At 39.1% G+C, this 18,144-nt stretch overlaps 1 pseudogene; it reads right to left on the bottom strand.

The window, feature by feature from the left end:
• Window positions 1-1,924: 1,924 nt before the first annotated feature.
• On the bottom strand, window positions 1,925-17,014 carry LOC147466188 (4-hydroxyphenylpyruvate dioxygenase-like; annotated as a pseudogene).
• Window positions 17,015-18,144: the final 1,130 nt, after the last annotated feature.

The following is an 18,144-nucleotide window of genomic DNA, read 5'->3' as shown; positions in this document are numbered from 1 at the left end:
CATACGTCTTATTCACCACTTCATGAGAAGGCTTACAAAGAGATCGAGAAGTCAACCTTTTTTTATGTCCAATTGATGGATCACGATACGATACTTTTATTTGATCTCTATTCTCTACTTGGTACTTCATACTTTATACTCCTTTCATAAAGTCTATAGATATTAGATCTATCTATCCTTGTAGGGATGTGCTTGAGGACACGCCCAAGAGGGATGACCTCCTATATCTTGCCCAAAGAGGTGGGATAGGAAGAAAAGACCAATCCATGGTTTTACTGCTCTTTTGCATCCGGCTTGTAAGTAGCCATCTCTCTTCTCTGATCAAAATCTTCAAGAGGAGCATGTTGAGTATTTTTTGAAAGTTCTCTCGGAGGAACATCATGGAGAATTTCTCCAAGAGCTTATCAATTATGGAGACCAAAGGGGCACCGTGTTTGCTTCCTCCATTTGTTGGAAGAGGGAGTCCTTGGTGAAGCCTCTCTTTTAATGGACTTATATTGGTGGAGTTTAAATGTTTTTTGTATGGTGACGACTCCATGAAAGCCGGTTTGACATATCATAGATGTTCATGAGGATTTGTTGGTCACGGAATCCCCAGAGGGTGAGGCTATGGTGAGTGGCAGTCATGATGGTCTTGTGGCACCCTTCCCTCCACCCTTCTTTCATCAGAACCTCCTCTCCATACCATTTTACCTCGCCACCACGGCATTCATGGAAGGCTTGCTCGACTCAGAAGAACCTTGGAGCCTCTTCGGTGTTGAAGTTCCTCCCTTTGATGATGATGCTGCATATTGTACCGACAAAGCTGAAGACACCTCTATATGTTCACATTTGTCGCCCATCTTACATAACTGCCCATCTTCACTCAATAAACCCCACATCCACTTCATTACACCACCTTTATGTGATGTATCCCATATACCTATATCTACAACACCACCTTATTCTAAATATAAATACGTGTTTACACTTAACCTTAAACACCTAATTAATCACACCATTGAATACATAACATCATGTATAAATTCTTCCACTGCACATTCACAACCATATAGATTTAGTACACTATTTTCACCCACTATACCATCGTCATCTACACTCTTTATTATTGCCACTAGTATCCCCTTGAGGGGGAGTAGTGAGCTACAAGGGAACACTAATGCCAATAATAAACTTAAACATCTTAGATATAAAGTCAAAGCAAATGCAAAAATCAAAAAGACAAAACCAAAAGTAAAAATGAAGACATCAGATGAAAAAGCTCATTTATTTAACTATCCTTATGGTCCAGGATAGATCTTACACAAATGACTTCTATATATAAAATCAGTTTAGAGATATTTCTCCTAAGACCTTACTTGTCTTAAGGGGGAATATTGGAATTAATAGATAAGACCAACTAAGGTCTTAGACTAAGGTTAGTTAATGATGAAGAGTTGTGACTCATTCCATGAGGCACAACCTATCACGAAGGGGTACACCTCTTCATCATCTATAAAAGAATAGACTACGTGCCAACAAATGTAACACTTGGAACACTTCATCCAACAACTAATGAAGCAAGAACTTCGAGTATTGGTAACTGCATATTGTCTATGAGCAATGTGTATATGATCTTAAACATGCTTTAACTGAAACACTAATCGTGATTAATCATACATGTGAGCAACTCTGATAATTTCCACAGACCACCGGGCCCCCCACCGCGCCGGCGGTATCGTACCTAGCTAGGTATGCAATGCCTCTCTCGCAGAAGCTCATGATGTTGAGGTAAGTCACAATGTGGGAATTCTTGTGAGGATCTGTCCAAAACTTCTTGTGAAATGTGGCTTTAGCCTTATACAGAAAAGAAACTATTCCAACTGCCTAACAGATAAACAGACAAACATTTCACAAAAGAACGAAAGGCTACAAGTTAATAAGGTTACCTATCCCCCAGAGGCTTGGTAAAAATTTGAAGAAGCACCCCTTGGTCGTCTCTGTCCACTAAGATGCCAAGCTCTTCGCATTGAACCATTTGTGCCTCTGTCAAAATATCCGCAACCCTGTCCCTGAGGTTACGATAATAAGTCGACGTGTTCTCAGTTGCATTTTCTTGAGATGTCCTTGGAAAGAAGGGCTAGGTGCTGCAAACCAGGGCCTTCATTGTATTCAAGATAAGTCTGTATCTGCGATTTGCGCTTTGTTCCAAACACAGGCCCATTGAGTGGAAGTAACACCATCTCATTATTGCTTGCAACAACCATGGAATTCAGTCCACTCTCAAAAGTACCCACATCATCTGTAGTAAATTCTGCAAATTCATGAAAGCCTGTAAAATTGGCTATGTATTGCACATTCTCCGATAGGTGATGTACATTCGCCGCCGCATGATCTAGTCGCGCAAGCCTGTAGGAAAAGGGAGGAGAATTTACGTTCTCGTACTTGGGCAAGAAAGGACCATCGAAACCATTGAAAAAGCTTACATACCTGAGTACTAAATCACAATAGAGCTTGACCTCGGAAACAATAGCCCCAAGACTGGCATCAGAGATGCATCATCAACCCATCTATGAGGCTCATACGCAGGTATATATCACAAGGAGCTTCTGACATGTTACCATATAGAAATTAGTTTTGGGTTCCATGTACTTCCTAGATCTAAGTAGGAAGTAAGGAGCTTTTGGCTAGATTGAACTAGAAAATTCATAAGTTCCTACATGATAGGTCTATAATTGCTGGATGGAACTAGAAACTTTCAAGTAGCTCTAGATTTCCTATATAGTACTCAGTGGAGTTGCTACATAGAAGTAGTAAATCCTTGGTCTAATGCAATTACTATATAGCAACTATGTGTAATTGCTAGTTGGAAGTAGTAAATCCCAATTCCACACAATTACTATATAGTAACTATGTTGACTTGCTAGTTAGAAGTAGCAAATCCTAAATTCAATGCAATTACTATATAGTAATTATGTAGTCACTAGTTACAAGTAACAAATTCTAGGTCCAACCCACTTACTAAGCATGCCTTTCGACATCGCAATATAGTGATTATTTTATACTAAGCACTAATCATATTACGTATTCTTTTAATATATGTATGTACTATGGTACTTATACTATTTTTATTAAGTTATTTTGTGATGTTTTTATATTTTCTCGTAATTCATTTTTGCAAAGAAGCATCAGACTGCATTGTAACTCTCATATTCCATGACCTTGAAAAAATCAATACCTAAGTTTGGGCACTTGTCTATATCATTTTCTCATATCTTAGAGTTGTTTTTGTTTTTTTTAGAAGGTATATTGTATGATGAGATTTTCCCAAGGAAAGTTGTGCAAGACCTATTTACTGTGTCTACTTTCAAAGAAGAGATTGTGGCGCCATCTCTTTCTTTTTATGGTCTGATCATGAAAATACTTATTAGTGTAGCTTAGAGGTGATACAAGTACTGCAAATAATGCTACACTCCTTGAAAATCATTGCATATATATCTAGTTCAATGGGAGAATGTATTCCCTACTACAAGAGGCAATCGATTAAAAACTTTAAATGTCAAATGTCCATATTAAGGCTTATAAATTCCATCTCTACTTGATGCTTGTTGAAGTTTTGAGAAATTGTGTTAATTTTGGCATTAGGTCTCCCCAATCTAGAAAAAATATAAAGCCTTTCAAAACATTTTAAGTGCCTAAGTGAAGGGTAAGTTTAGGAAATGAAAAGACACATGAAGGTGGAGAGTCAAAAGTCTTTTTTTTGTCCATATAAAGTGGTGGTCTACTTTACATGGTACATTTGTGTTTCTCTTCTCCTTTACTTTTTCCTTAATTAGCATTTTCTTTTCCTTAAAGTGTCTTTGCACTATATAGGTAGTGAATTTTTAAAAAAAAAACTATTAGAAATACCTTATATTTTGTGTGTGTGTGGCAACAAATTGACACTTTGGACTTCATGATGAAATCTAAAATAAAATACACTAGCTCAAACATAGAAAATTTTCAGAAATAGGACATAGCTAAATGATTAGAGCACCAAAACAAAAACTTAGATACATTGAAAGAGATTAGAGGAAGGATGGAAGTAATGCATATGCAAAGTGATGGAGAGACCCATTTTCAAGGGAAAAAATCAAACAATATGCATGATGGAATAGCTTTAGAAGTTCCTTGCAACCCGAGAGAGAGAGAGAGAGAGAGAGAGAGAGAGAGAGAGAGAGAGAGAGAGAGAGAGATATGGAGTATGCATGATAAAATAGCTTTAGAAATTCCTTGAAACTCTAGAGAGAGAGAGAGAGAGAGAGAGAGAGAGAGAGAGAGAGAGAGAGAAAGGTAGAGATATATATGGAGAGAGATAGAGATAGAGAGAGGCCATAGATACCCTTGAAAAGTCCTACTACTTCGGTCTACATCTCTTCGCCTATTTCTATGCCAACCAAATATTTGTGCCCTTGCTCTCTATATTGTAGATTGAAGCAATGATACTAAACACCTTCCGCTCACAAGGATGGTGGGCTATGTAGTAGAGGGAGGCAATAGGATATTGTGATGATTCAATGTTAAGCAAGAGAAAAACAAGAATTGAAGTCATGCCAATAATTGGAAACGGTGGGGATTCAAAGTCGTTCAAAGAAAAGAGAGTATATGGAAAATCGTTTGTGTAGGCAAATAAGTGGTCAAGAGAGAGCATGTATCGAGTATATCCAATGTGTTTCCACATGAAGCGTCTCATGAGGTAGTTTAGAATTTCTCAAGTACGGGAATGATGGCTTGGTTAGAGTACAAAGAGTGGCTAAGCTTCCTCTAAAGTTTGGTGCATTTTTTACTTAGTTTATTTTGGAGTTTGGTCATAAGACAGTGTAGAGTGTACCATAGGAGGAATTATCACAAGTGGATTGGTATAAAGTGACTCAAAGAGGGCACCTTTAATGTTTTGGAAGATGTTCCAAGTAGGGAGTAAGGGTTGGAGTGCATGTTGTGCTATATATCTTATCTCTATATATAGCCCCTTGCTCCCCTCTATATAAACTCATCTCGTGTGACCACTTAACACACCTTTAGGGTTTGCAAATGTGATGTCGTCCCTCTCTCCTCTCTCTTGTGCGTGGTGGTTCAACATGGTATCAAAGCCTCACGAAGATAAGCGAGGAGTTTTGCAGTACCGAGAGCTCGACATGATAATGATATCATGGCATTGAAACATCACGAAAGATTATAGAGATGTCTATAATACTATCATGGCGTAATGAGTCTGCCTGTAGTGTGACACAACTTCATGAGGAGCATGGTTCAATCACATAACCATGAGAGATTATATTGTGAAAAGATCCATGACTTATGATGAAATTCTACAGCTCAAGTTCCCCTTGATTGATGTCCTTTTGAAGAGCTAGGATCTCCTTGACAAACTATATCATCCTGAGTTCTTGTGCTCATCTCAACATCTTCCATTGCCACATGTCTTCAAGATGTAAACATAGGTGGTGATTGCATGTGGAGAGATGCGCTCACTTTGCACCTTTTGAAAACAACTCAAAGCTTCTTGGCCCTACCACATTTGTCATACATATCAACCAAGGTAGTGCTAAGTGTAAGGTTGTTTTTGAACAGTCGCTGACAATATCATCATGATTTCTTTCAGTGCAATCTATTACTATTGTAATCATGCCTACTACAATCTCCATCATCATCGCTTCATTGACTTTTGTTGTATCTCGACTGCGGTATTCACTTCTTCAATCATGTGTATCGTCACTGTTGCTTATGTCGTCACTGCTGCTTATGTGTTGCTCCTCTTCTTTCAATTTAGCCTTGTGCTCAAGCTCTTTTTGGAGATCTTGCTTTTACACTATATTTCTCTAAATTGTGTATCTCAAATTTTAATCTTTGTACGTAAGGGGTATGTCGGTGTAGAACTGCAAGAATCTCTGCGGCCAGAAATCTCTAAGGCTGTGCAATCTACCAAGAAACAGAGAATCAAAGCAGGTTTGCCAAACGGTTGGGAATAGGATTACCGTAACGATGGCCTTCGTGTTGCAATTACATATCGTATGTTGCTTTTGCCTCATTGACCTCTAAAGTACGCATGGATTGGCTGGGAGCTGTTGGCAAAGCCATTAGTCTTGCAATGTCTAATACCGATGCGGTCTCCACTTGCTTCCCAAGCTCATTTGGGTGCTGCCAATTTTGAGTACAAGCAAGGTAAACAACTCGATCAACATACCAAAGTCTTGTATGTCAGGTAATGCCCCCATACTCTCATTTATAAAATACACATCTACACATGCTTTATGTAAGCTTGACATGATAGTCAATGGAGTTGTTGGTGTTTTGTCATATGGATGACTACATGGCTTTCATGTCGCCAAACAACTTTTATTTTCTTAGGGCATGGACAATCCTCGAAATTGATGTTGAGAATTTCACTTTTTAACTTATTAGAGGGTGCTTTTCTTTGTTGGCATCTCCTCGTGCATGGCATGCCTTCTATCGCTACTCGCGTCCTATCCTCCTATTAGTCTTCTACGACAAAACCACCATCTGGTGGCGCTCCCTATTTGTCTTTGAACAACAAGGCAAGATCCAATGCTAGGGGTGGCGCTCCCTGTATGAATGAAGCTTGACATGATAGTCAATGGAGCTATTGGTGTTTTGTCAAATGGATGATTACAATGGCTTTCATATCGCCAAACAACTTTATTTTCCTTAGGGGATGGACAATCCTCGAAATTGATGTTGAGAATTTCACTTTTTAACTTATTAGAGGGTGCTTTTCTTTGTTGGCATCTCCTCATGCACGATAAAACCACCATCTGGTGGCATTCCCTAATTGTCTTCGAACAACACGGCAAGATCCAATGCTAGGGGTGGAAATTTACAAAAATTAAATTATCGATAAAAGGTTCAATTTTTTTACTTAAAAACCATGAGTATGTGCCAACGATTTAAAAAAAATCGTTGATAGGTCGAATCTGGGGCGATGCCCTCTCAGAAGCAATAAAAACGGCAGCAATTGGGATGCATTGGCGGCGGAGTCACCAGCAAGGCAGAGGGAGTAGAATGCATGGGGCTTGGGGCACGAGGGAAGACACTGCAGCTGCATAGGCAGAGCGAGATGCAGCAGGGCACGAGGAGGCGAATAATTTATTTTAAAGGCAACGAACCCACCAGTCGCACCGTGGGCATGCATCCCCATGGCTTAGGCCAGCACGCGTAGAGTTAAAGCATCGTTTGTTGAGGGTTCAAATCCATGCATCTCAGTTTTGATGGATAATTATGAAGGGAAGCTTGCACCCAATGGCATCTGAGTAGATTCCATCCAATAAATTGGAGAACCTACCAGTATGGCCCTACGATTTTAAAAAAATCATGAACGCTTAGAATCTGAACAGATGCCGCTTTGGCGAGCATGCCCAGGCAAAAAGGAGATAAAGCGCAGGCAGCCAAGTGACGATGGCGAAGACAGATCAAGATCAGGGCACTCGATGGGTAAGGGAGGTGTAAGGGGAGCGACGATGGCAGATGGCAAGATTTCCTTGGTTGAAAAGGAAAAGGGGTGGCGAGAGCGTAAGCTGCAGCTGTGCATATGTTTTTTTAAAATAATGTTGTAGTTTGTAGCAGCCTTGGGGCATAGCCCATGTGTTTCGACTCTTCTCTGTTGAGCACCTTGCAGGGGTTCGAATTCCATTCACTGGCTCTTTTACTAACAGAACCAACACCTTTGAAGTCAGTTTGTTGCAGGGATCTTGCGAGATTCGTGTCTAATTCAATATAGAACCTACTAGTCTTCCAAGTTGATAGTATGTAATGCCAGTATGAGTAACCCAATTGGACGGTTTAAGGTTGATTGATTTGGGCCCACTAAAATTAAAGGTGTACCTACCTCTATCTCTACCCTATCGCCGAAAATTAACCAAGCGGTATGGCGCATGGGCGGGAACCCAGCTCAGCGCGAGCCAAAAGGAGAAAGCCATTGCAACGCCTCGCAAGCTCTGCACAGTTTTAGCATTAAGCTTCTGGCGTGGTGATATATTCACGCGCGCATACACTATTGCTGCTCCTCTACATACACGCAGGAGCTTTGTTTCCAGCTCTGCTCGCGGTACCGGTGCTGCTCTTTCTCTACAGACACGCATGACTGCAGAAGGTGCTTCTCTTATAAAGAGCTTCTAATATAGAAGGTGCTGCTCTTCTACAGATGCCGCCCCAATATTGCGTCTCAACTCAAGTGTTTAGTGGCTAGGGTTGGCGATACCTACGAGCCTCAGCGTCTTCGAATTCCCGTTGCTGCAGCTTCTTAGCTCAAATTCTACAGACCGCGTCGGCTGGTGCGTGCTGGATAATATTCCTTCTCAACGAATTCGGGACTGCTAGCTCGATCTTATTCTACAGCAGACAGCAACTCAATATCCAAGTAAGCTTTGATAATTAAATTAAAGCTTTAATTTAACACAGCTATTTAATAGTTAAATTAAAGTACAGTAGCCTGTTCAGGAAAAATCATTTTTCGAAACATACAGAACTCCTTTCCTTGAGTAGGAAATTTTTAAAAATTAGGATATTTTTCGGGTTTTTACACTATTTTTTTCTATTTTGGGGTGGAATTTCTCCTTATCCTCTTGCCCTCAACCGACATTTTTGAAACTAGAAATGGCACGATATTAAGTTGAGACACATTTTTCCTAAACACTGATTCAACACATTGAAAACATGGTGATATTGTTTATTGAGCAAAGCTCGAAAAAACTAGATTTATTGAAATCTATTTTATGATATGCATTGAGAGAGAGAGAGAGAGAGAGAGAGAGAGAGAGAGAGAGAGAGAGGGGGGGGGGGGGGGGGGGGGGGGGGGGGGGGGGAGAGTAGGCTTGCCAAAACCTTTTCTTTAACCATACAAAATAAGCACAAAACTCCCGTTAATTTTTAGGTTAAATTTGAAACTAGAAATGGCACGATATTAAGTTGAGACACATTTTTCCTAAACATGGTGATATTGTTTATTGAGCAAAGCTCGAAAAAAACTAGATTCATTGAAATATATTTTATGATATGCATTGAGAGAGAGAGAGAGAGAGAGAGAGAGAGAGAGAGAGTAGGCTTGCCAAAACATTTTTCTTAACCTTAGAAAATAAGGACAACACTCTTGTTTGTAGGTTAAATTTGAAGCCTTTGTCGACAACTACGCTAAAATGTCTTATATTTGTTGAATAATTAGGGTAAACAAGAGATCTAATTATTGGGTGCGTAGACTTGATGTGTATCTAGAGAGAGAGAGAGAGAGAGAGAGAGAGAGAGAGAGATTTTTTAATAATTACCACTTCAAACTTATTAGGTATTTGTAATCACATTGTCGTTATGGAAAAAGATCAAGAATTGCCTTGGAATGTTATGAAAGCAAGAGCTTATAAGGTTCGCTTCGACCTCGTGAAAAACGTTGTTGATGGCTTGAAGGAAAACGGAGTCAACATAGATCATTGGCCAGAGACCTTCTATTATTTATTTGGCAAAGATGGGCCTCCCACATGTGTAGTAACCATCTTTATAGACCATTCTATAGGGTGGCATCTAAAATTGGGTGTGCTATCATTGAAAGCATGTCTTGGGCTTGTATCTGGTTACAAAATCTCTACCCTAGGATTCCAAAGTATGCCTATTGATGTAATTCACTCTAGGCTAAAGCTTTACTCAGCCTCATACCCAACAAGAAAATTTGGAGTTGTGTTCTTCCTCCATTGGTTGTAGAAGATGCTCCAGGCTAATTTGTGATTAAGAAAGTTCTTAGTTAAAGTGTGTCATCTTCTTTCATTAAAAAAGGATCAAAACTTCTATTCTTGCTTTGTTTTCTTTCTTGATGATCTCAAATCTGTATTGACGTAAGAATTCTTTCTGAAATGTATTTTCTTTATTAGTCATGAGTCAAAGTCTATCTTGGAAGTGCTCGTGAGGTTACCTTTGCAAACACTTATCAAATGGGTGTGCTTTTGTAACAAAGAGGACTTTCTATCATCACCGTCAACAAGATGCACTGGGAAAAGTCCATCCATCAATAAGTAAAAGGAGAAGGTGCAACTAGAGTCAGACTTCCCTTCCACGTCAGCTCTGGTTACACCTCTATCTACACCTCCAACTATGTCAACTCTTCTTGAACCCCAAGTTTCTCCCTCTATTGGTCCAATTAATAGAGTGGAAAGGGTTAGTAAGGGTGAAAGACACACTATTTGCCGTTGCTCACTGTATTGCGGAGGCGGTCGACAAGTTCATGCTTCGACCTATTATCGTCATCAAGATCTCTTTAAAAAATATGATAGCTTAAAAAATAAGTTTGGCTTAGCTTAACATGGGCTATCAAGCGAGAACTTCGCCTACGATCATGTGCAAGACTCAAGTGACCGTGAACACATGTCATTTGAGGCAGTAGTGGATGATCAAAGCCAAAATGAGGCTCCCATGGACACCAATGATGTTCTAGAAGATGATTTCTCTATTTTTTACATGGAGCTCATTGAGAGAGTAGTGGAACTACAATCTCTATGGGATGAACATCGATTACCAATAGGTGTACAAGATAAAATGCTTCGCTTGATGTTCGACGATTTTGGGGGATCAAGGGTCAGTTGTCCAAGCGCCAAGCAAAGTTTAGTGAGACTGCTAATTCAGCTCCCATCTACATGGGAAGGAGACCTTGGTGGTATTAGAGTCCCTGCATGTTGGGACCAACTACAAACAATGCTGAAAGGGCTCGGAATGATTTCTGCCCAACGTTATCGTGTCTGCACAGGATATCAAGGGGCAAGGCATCCGCCACAACTCCTTCAACCAAGTTCGGAAGATAATTTTATTGGAGAAATGCCAAAGTGTTTATGCTCTAGAGAACCTCGCTCTAAAAAGCTAAAGCGAGATTGCCTTCAGTGTTGTGAAAAATGCCCCGTTTGTGAAAAGCCAAGGAAGTGTATGCTATCTTTCGACTATATACCAATTGGACCTCAATTAAATCTTTTGACTAAATGCAATACATTTTGTCATGAGATGTTGAATGTATGGCGCCATAAGCAAGAATGGCTTCCTGAAATTGTAAACGATGCACAAAGAAGGATCGTTGATTTCTGGAATGGAACGAAGTTCCAAGAAGTAAAAGATTTCTGGGATCCAATGGTTTTATATGAGCTACCAGTGGTTTGCTCTAATCCAGTGTGCAAAAATATCTACACCACTTTTCCAAGCTCTAAGCGACATGAAGCCTTGCAAAGAGGATGGGATGCAGATAAAGGAGCTTATCAATTCACGTGTCTCGAATGCTTGGAAGATATTCAATGCAACAAGAAATTTCAAAGGGTTAGTTATACATGTATAATTTTTGTGACATTATTTCACTCATCTTTAATGCTAAGATGTGTGATGGTGTGGTCAGGGTGATCCCCGTAATGTAGCATTGTTGCTTCATTGGGACGGTTTTCAGACGTCCCAGACGACTCAAAAAAGTTGTGGTGCTGTGGAGATTTTGTTGCTTAATGTAGGTCCCAACTCCTCCATAGAGGTCTTGCCAGTCTTGTTTATCCCGCAAAGTTGTAAAAAGAGTATAAAGAGCTCTGGCGATGTTTTTGCAACATGCTTAACTCCTTTAGTGGATGAGCTAGAGAAATTATATCTTCATGGAGTGGATGTGATATATGAGTATCCAGTAGAAAAAGTTTTTGAGGATCCTGAAGGTTATACAAAGTTGTGCACGATATGTGCCATGGTGATGATGGTTACTGGAGACCACCCTGCGCAGTGCAAGATAGGCATGTTTAAAAATGGAGGAAGTGACTTTTGCAGGCGTGACAAGGCACAAGCAACTCTAGTGAAAGATGGTACAAAACTGGATGGTCGATATGTTTATAATGAACATCGCTATCAAAGTAGATTTCCACCGCCACATAGAACATTTGGTGAGATGAAAGCTGCTTTGGAGGAAGCCAGGCGATGTTGTACACAAGTTGAAAAGGAAGCAGCCTTGAAAAAAGCAGGTCTCTCAGGGGTCTCCATCCTGTGGAGACTTACTGACTTATATGGTTTTGATGTATCCCTTGACTGCGTGTATGATGTGATGCACACAATGTCATTAAATATATTTAAGAAGTATATTTCACATCTAATTCAGAAGGCCGATGCTTCTCAAAAGAAGGAGATAGATGCAGTTGTGAGAGAACTCACCAAGGTGATGCCTAGCTCAATTCGATATGGACGGTGGCCAAATGCTCCAAGTGTCTATTGTGACTCTTTTAAGGCTGAGGAGAATCAAAAATTTATTTAGTGGTGTCTTCCTTATATTCTAAGGATAGTCAATGGGATAGATGAACAGATGCAAGTTCTGGGCTATTTATTGATTGATATAGCTCATAGTTTCTACAATTACTCTAGAGATCATGGCTGGTCCATTGGTGATATTCAAGTGGTAAAATCACTTCTACAATCTTGGAGAATGAGAATGGAAGAATACTTTGGAGAAAATTCTTCTCCCTTGGAACATGTTGCTGGAAGTGGTGAGCTTCTTGATGATGTGATACGTCATGGTCTACATGATCGGTACTAGTGTTATATCTTTGAGCGTCTTGTAAAGATATATAGCACCATCAAGACAAATAATATGCAGGATGAAGCATCATTTGTCCAATATTATTTGAGAAAGTTCTTTACTAGAGTTTTTCAGATTGTGCAATTAGACAGCGATGGGCTTCTTCCGGAACAAAGATTCTTAAGATCTTTGCATGCCTCTATGGGTGGAACTTTCAATAACTCTGCTATAGAAGACTACTCAGAGGAGTGTCCACTGCAACATATGGATGGTTTAGCAATTGTTTCGTCTATTGGTGCAGCGAAATCTTTGTGGAATACCATGTTGAAACATGGTCAAAGATCGTCATGTATAGATAGCCTTCTTCTAAAAGGCATCGCAATTTCAAAGAAGCGATGTGTCTATCGGAATCCAACAAGTGAGGAGTCTACCTTTTTAAGGAGCTTTTGGAACATTGAAGCAAGCATTCCTATTGCAGAAGTAAAGGCATATGACAAGGTTCTCTTCAGAGGGGAAATATACAAAGTTGGCTCTGATGTGGTGGTGAAGGTTGATGATATGAATCAACAAGTAGAGGAAAGGGGCCATTGGAAAGCTTCTAAAACTTCTTTTTTCTCTATGCAGCATCAGGAAAAGTCCATGCTTTTCTTTGCAGGGAGATACTATAAGCAATGCATTGTAGGTGATACTCATTCAGAACGATTACTTATTGATACAGTTACAGGAATGAGTGTCCTTGAAAAGATACCGTTGCCCTTCACTTGGGATTGTATTCATCCAATCTCATCTTTGCTACATAAGTTTATTCCAATGCCATTATCGCGAGGACATAAGTTCATAGCTTATGAAGTGAAAGACTTAAAGAGAAGGGATAGATTGCTAGAGGAAGGACAATGTGGAAATGTTCCTTTATGGCTCCAAGAGCATGATATAGTAAAAGTATGCATCGAAAATGGAGGTGTGGAATAATTGAAGCATGCCGTGGTTAGGGAAATTAACTGTGAGGAAAAAATGGTAAAGCTTGCTATACTAAAGCCTCCTATGTATCAAAGCAATATTTGGAAAGTTAAAATAGAGGAGAATGAATGGAGAAGTTGGGAGAGTTGTTTGTTTCTACTCGAAGATTGGGTTGTAGTGAAGAAGAAGAAGATCACTAAGCTAGGGAAGCTTGATCGTTGGGTACCTATTATATGGCGCTCCAATGAATGATTATATTTTGTAATTCACTATTTGAACATGTCTAAAATGTGTCAAGTCTACATTTAATTTTGTACCCCACTATTTGAGCATGTGTATAATGTGTCAAGTCTATATTTAATTTTGTAACCCACTACTTAGATATGTCAATGTTGACTTAAGTCTCTTTTTTTAAAGTGATTTAACTTGTTTTTATTTGTTGTTGTTAATTATTTTTATATGTGTGTGCTTGTTTGACTTTGTTAGGGTAAATATGAGTTGTCTGCAATCTCTTTCAGCTGCATTGCTTTCAAAACCTCATGATGAAGCTCTCAAAGAATTGAGTGTATGGAGAGCCAATTATACTGGGAACAAAAGAATATTAGGAAATCCCACTAGCATTACTACATATGGGGATCCACCTTGTGCAGCTAAATATAATCCAGAGATATATGACCAGGTGTTTAGACCTCCACCTCACACACATAGAGATGCAGGGAAGCTTTATGGTAGAAATTTTCTTTTGAAGTATCATCCGGATCAATATAGAGTGTTATACTCTAACTACGGGGAGGTGGGAAAATGGTTTGCAAAAGTTGACTCTATTGGTGACCTTCGAAACAATCTTGAACGAAAGAATCAAGTTATGAGCATCATTGGAGACAACATAGGCAAACTCAAAGACATTGTCATAGATGGAGCTTCTTATCCTTGGAAGGAGGAGGATATTTATTTATGGTGTATCAAGTCTCTTGCCGCTAAGCGCAAATATACCAAACAAAAGGCCCACCAATCAACGTCTTCCTCGAGTGGATCTACGGTATGGTTATTTAATGCATGAATAAAGTTATGTTTTTTGTGTGTTTTATACTTACAAGATATTTTTAATGCAAATATAGGCCATAAATAAGGATTTACATGATAAGGATGTTGGGATGCAACATGGAGAATCCAATGACTTGGATAAAGATGATTCTCCTAACAAAATGGTAAGATAGTTAGCATGAATACTTAGTGGCTTATTTGATGCTTTGTTTCATCTACATTTTATTTTCAATAGGTAGAGAATGCTCACGATGACAATGCTTTGGCAAAGCTTACTGACGTGCATACTATTGTGGTAACTGAAAACAAGATGGAAAAGGAGGCACCAGCTAATGTGAGTCATTGGTTACTACACACTATTCATCTTGAGCTTCTAAATGTGTGTTCTTAAAGTTAAATTTGTTTATGGTTTATTTATGAAAACTTAGGAAGATGTAGAAGTATATATTCCAGAAATTCCTTGGCAAAATAATGATGAAGAAAACGATGCTTATGAGGTATGTTCAAAAGTACTCTCTCTCTCTCTCTCTCTCTCTCTCTCTATATATATATATATATATATATATATATATATATATATATATATTTCACTTAAATTATGATTATTTTTTATTTAGGAGTATCAAAGATTTATAGCAGATGGGAGCTTTGGGGTTGCTTTGGAAGAAAAAAAAATCTTATGAGAGTTCACATGGTGTTGATCATAACCATGTAGAGAACAAGGTTTGAGTTTGAAGTTATGTTGTTTGATGCATAAAATACGTTTTCTATTGCTTGATTATTGTGATTGTTTGGTATATAGAAAATGAAAGATAACACTTCAAGTGAATTTTGCGATTCAAACGTAGATCTGATCTCTAGAAAAAGTGTGCATAAAAGAAAAGTATGCTAATAATATATTTGTGTTGAGTAGCTTGATTGATATTGGATTTTACTTTCTTTTATAAGTTGTTGAATGTCGTGTTTTTAGGCTACGACTAAGCTTCAAGAGCTTCTTTAAAAAAAGGAGAAAGCTTCAAAGGTTTCCAATAACAAAAAGAAAAAGGTAAATTGGTTAAGTTAATCTATATAAATGAAATCTTTGGTAACTAGGATTAAAACTATATTGTTTTTCATGTTTAGGAACTATCAAGCGGATCCAGAGAAGAGAGTTTTATTGATGAAAGCTCTGTTTTAGAAAAAAAGGTGTGTATTTTGTTAGATGTACTACTTGCACTATACTTTGACTAATACACATAGAATTTAACTAGATGATGACTGATACTCTTTGTTTTTTTTTTGTAGGCACGAGAGTTATGTGTAAGTGATACAAAAGCCATTCTAATGAAATGGCTTTGTACTAAGAAAGTTGAAGACATTTATCATCTTGTAAAACCTACTTATACAGCTCTCAAAAAAACACATTCCTTCTTCAAGAGGAAGGCGGGTGACACCAATTCTTTTACCATATGTGTGAGGATTTAGTGACTTGGCTCTTAGTGAAGAGCATAGTTTGTATCAATTTTGATAAGGTAGGAGCTTTGTCATTCAAAGATGTGGAGTTGGCAAATGAAGATTGAGATTTGTATCTTTGAAACTTCTATGTGTTTGAAAATGACATTTTCTTATTGAACTTTCATATTTGGTTACATGTACCTCTCTTGTTAAGTTGATTAAATCATTTCCTGAATCACTTAAAGATTGAACTTAGCATACATTCTGCTAGTTTAGATTTTCTATATGTCTTACTAGTTTGAATTTGCTAGGTCGTTAACTAATTTAGATTTACTAGGTGACTTATTAGTTTGGATTTGCTAGATGATTAACTAGTTTGACACACTAAGGTCAAACTAGCAAGTGTGAAGAGTTTCTAGTTAGATCTAGCAACTTAGTTACTATATGGTAGTATCATTTGCCATGTAGTAACAAACTTACTAGATTGACCAACTAGAAAGTGTCTCACAATTGCTAGTTTGCACTTTTACTAGTTGTGTGTATTCAAACTAGTGAATCATCTAGCAAATTTATATTTTTTTCTATATGGTAACATGTCAAAAGCTCCTTGTATTGTTCCATTTGTGACACTAATTCTAAATGCTTCTTCAGCATCCTCAACGACGACACCTAAAGCATGCACAACAAGGCCATGTGACTGGAAGAAGCAATGAGCATCCTTGCTGTTCCAACCAGTGCAACAGCAGTAGCTTCTTGTGAAAGGTCTTCAACCGCGACATTTGGGTAAGGAGCTGAAAAGGCAAAGATAAGATCATTGCTTTGCAAGACATAACTGCAATAGGTCTGATTTCCGGTGGTTTGATCGGACTTTGCGACAAGAGCCATACCCAGGCCCCAGGAGAAGCGGCGCCATGTATTGCCTGCATCTCCGCACCAGTACTCTATGTGGTGGAAGCGATGCATTTTGAAGCGATCGGAGAAGGGGTTCTTGCGCACGAAATTCTAGCAGCCCACAAGTGCAAGAGCAGGCTTGGGGTCGATATCCATCGTCACTTAGATCTGGAGCTTCAAGTGGATAAACCAGAATAAGTAGAGCAACGACAACTAAGGATCATCTATCGTTCAAAAATGTGGTTAATGCGAGAAGGAACAAGGATCATATTTCGAGGCCCATCACTTGTAGTGCATGCACCTCTACCAGCTCTTTGGATTGTCCTTCCCCAGCTGTGGTTTGTGAATGTACATTTCTCCATGTCTTGCGTGTGTTGCTATTGCCATGTGTTCCAAAGAGGGGCTCACTTTCTGAGGCTAATCCATCAACTCCTATAGTAGTGTTCTACTGTTGGCCCCAAAAAGAAAAAAGGGAAAGGAGATGCTACAGGCGGAGATGGTGATAAGCCTGTGATAGGAAAGCTGGACTCGTACAGGAGCTCAACACGACAGGAACAGATATCTACAGCGTACCCGGGACTTCACGAGCGCAATTCAGTAAGAAACAGCGGCCAAATTACGTGTATAATCTTAATCTTACTTTTACGAGGACCTTAACACTAGTTTGGTACAAACTTAAATTAAATGCTACTAGCAGACAACCCATTTAATTACCTAGAATCTTGACAAATTCTCCCCACTCACACTCACACACCCATCCTAGCCCCCTACAAACGACAAGCCAAAATTATCACAAGATTCGAACTCGGACGCATAAAAAATCGGCTACACCTCTGTTGCAGTAACCAACGCTGCAACATTCATTTGTTGCAAGGGGATGCCCTTTGTATATTAAGAAAAAAGCTTCTTTCCCCTCCCGACGTGCTACTCATCTCCTCCACTTGGTATACCAAGGGTAGTGCGCGTGGCTGCCCCTGCACGCTCCGCCACCATCTGCCTCTCGACGTCGCCTGCCTTCCTTGCAGGCTCAGCTGCACCTGTTGATCACCTTTCGCCCGTTCTCAGGTTTCGCTTGCTGCCAACAATGTATCACATCATATTCCTTTGTTTTTTCGATTTTTTCCAATCGGGTACCCCCTACTTGCATTAGACAGTTTATTTAAGAAAACCCTCTTGATATGCTTAAACATGTTAGCTAGAGGGTCTTTTAAAAATATAACCTTGCATTTTAAAATGTATCATGATCGAAAACTACACTCATCAAGTTGACCCTTGTAAGACTACAA

Source organism: Adiantum capillus-veneris, chromosome 1 (assembly GCF_014529385.1).
Source record: "Adiantum capillus-veneris isolate H3 chromosome 1, ASM1452938v2, whole genome shotgun sequence".
NCBI classification, from domain to species: domain Eukaryota; kingdom Viridiplantae; phylum Streptophyta; class Polypodiopsida; order Polypodiales; family Pteridaceae; genus Adiantum; species Adiantum capillus-veneris.
This window is presented reverse-complemented; position numbering and strand designations above follow the sequence as displayed.